Below are 2,697 nucleotides of genomic sequence, written 5' to 3' on the forward strand. Positions count from 1 at the left end.
CACACCATCAGAAATTATCTTAAGGCCCCTGTTAAACGTTGTCTATCCATTTTAACAGTGTTTGAGCACAAAGCAGCCCCATGTGACGAAAAAAAAGGAAATAACTTTGCATCTCAAAATAATGACTTAGCAATTTTAAAAATAATGACTTAGTATCTCAAAATAATGACTTAGTATCTCATAGTATCTTAAAGTCATTATTTTGAGATACTAAGTCAAAATATTGAGATGCTAATTTGTAAACGTTTCTCATTATTTTGTGATGCTAAGTTAATATTTTAAGATGTTAAGTCAATATTTTGAGAATGTTTCTCATTATAATAATTTTTTTATTGTCAGAAATGGGCTTCCATATATTTTGATAATTAACAGTGTGTGGAGGATTTTTCTAATAAAAGACAACAGTGGTTATACTTTTTACCTCCAATTATTGTATCATCATAAAGTCTCCTTATGTGATTATAAGCAGCAGCAATGGAATAAGAAAGTCAGGAATCCTGTCAAAATGAAAGAAACTGCAGATATAATAATCATCATTATGTATAGGCCTATTTAATTAGAAGAAGAAGAAGAATTCTGCTTTTGACCACCCTGTATACTGTGTCTCCAGCATCTCCTCTCTGTCTATAAAAAGGGTTGAGAGGTGGATGTGGTAAGAATTCCGATCTCTGCCTCTTTGTCTCCACAGAGGGAGGATAGTGAAAGCCGGTCTCCTCCATCCCCAGAAGGCACACCTGTGGTGTTTGTGGACAGATACCTGGAGAAGCATATCACTCCTGTCACTCTGAAGTCCAACATTAAAAGGAACCCTCTGTACATGGACATAAGATCAATGGAGGCAGTAGACAGCAAGAAGACCACCAAGCCTTCCTGGACTGTGAAGGAGTATGACACACAAACAATCCATGGCAACCTCGCGGGGCATTTAAAGGTAATTTGAGGAGAGGCTGTCGATGTTGACAGGATGGGATGGATTGGTGCAAAGACAGATGGACAACTGGATAGATGAAGGGATACACTGTAAAGACAAACTGGTAAATGAGACCATGGAACATAGCCTAGTACACTGGTGATGGTAGGATAACCAGACACTAATGAAACTAATCAGGGAGGGCAGGCAATCAATACTGGCGGGGAAGCAGACAAACACAAGAAGTGAAGTTACATGCGGAAGAACCCTTTCAACATAAAACAGGAAATAACTGAAATAAAACCCAAAAACATAACGACTGACTATAATAATAGTATACTTTTGAAACTAGTTATTTTCTTCATTAGCATTAATAAACGACTACACTGCACTAATAAATTGAAGCATTGCCCTTGATAGGCTGATGTCCCTTCATGGATCAGTTGATAAAATAAAGCCCATCGAACAGAAAATAACTCATTCATACACATTCAAGCAATTTGGGGTTCAGTATCTTGCTCAAGGATACTTCGTGCAGGAGGAGCCGGGGATCGAACCAACAACCTTCCTCTGCACCACAGCTGCCCATCCAGTCATGCAGAGTATGAAACAGATAATCTGTGAAAAATCTGTTCTTCTCTGGCTTTTCCTAGTGCTCCTAATGGGATTTGCAGTCTGAAAATGCATGCAAACTGTTGATTGACAACAGAGAAGGTTTCAGCTTTATTTTACTGTAAAACCTGACAACACAATAAAACAAGTAAGTTAATATAACTTAATCCTCCAAAATATTTGAGTCACTAATTCACATGAATTAAACCCAACTCACTTGTTTTGAGTGCACTTAAATGTGTTCAATATTTTTGAAGTACGGGCGATATAAATCCAGTTTGTTCCACTGACTAATTTTCTTTGAATTCACTTTATGTCATAATAACAGTGTAAGCATTATAATGCTGTAAAGCTTTGGAGTTTTTGTTTTATTTCATTTTATTAATCATCGTAAACCGAAGTATACATTCAAATAATTATTATTCATTAATGTAAAGAGTTGATGTAAGTCACATAAAAAACAATGAAACAAAACTTATCGAATCATAATTAATTGATTATAAATTGCTTTTATTGTACGTCAGCTGTTTTGATAGGTGATGTAATAATTTGCTTTAGTGGAAGAAAACTAAGTAAATAACACTTGGTGGTAAGATTTGTATAAAGAAGATGCATTTAAGTTACTTTATTCAGAAAAAATCTGTTCACACATTTTAAATAAGTTTGGAGAAATGCTACAAATTAGTCTAACTTCAATTAACTGAATGGAATTGGTATAATTCACTTAATTTACCCAGGTTACCTTAACAATAAATGCCTGACTTATGTCTACTCAAATATTTTTGATGCTTAAATTGTTTAAAGCCATCAGTTTCCTCAAACAGTTTGAGTTGAACTAACTCATCAGGGTTTTACAGTGCAAGGAAGGAGTGTGGCTTTAAGATGCATTCAATATAAAACCATTTGTAAGTATGATGAATATTGCACTTTCTTGTAGTACTTAATTAAGTACATTAAAGTGGCCCTCCTATGAGATGACAATATCAGCAGTTTGAGACTCCTGTTTTAGATGGTTCACCCAGATATAATGATCCAGTACTGCCACCCACTGTTCATATAACTTAACTAAATTAGGTATTTTACAAGCCACTCACTCCTTTCTATTGCTCTAATCTGCATTCACAGTGACAGGGCTGATTCAGATTCAAATTCATTCTTTATTGTCCTCAGTGGAG

The sequence above is a fragment of the Morone saxatilis genome, unplaced genomic scaffold, assembly GCF_004916995.1.
Source record: "Morone saxatilis isolate NCDOM2014 unplaced genomic scaffold, NCSU_SB_2.0 Contig21, whole genome shotgun sequence".
NCBI lineage: Eukaryota > Metazoa > Chordata > Actinopteri > Moronidae > Morone > Morone saxatilis.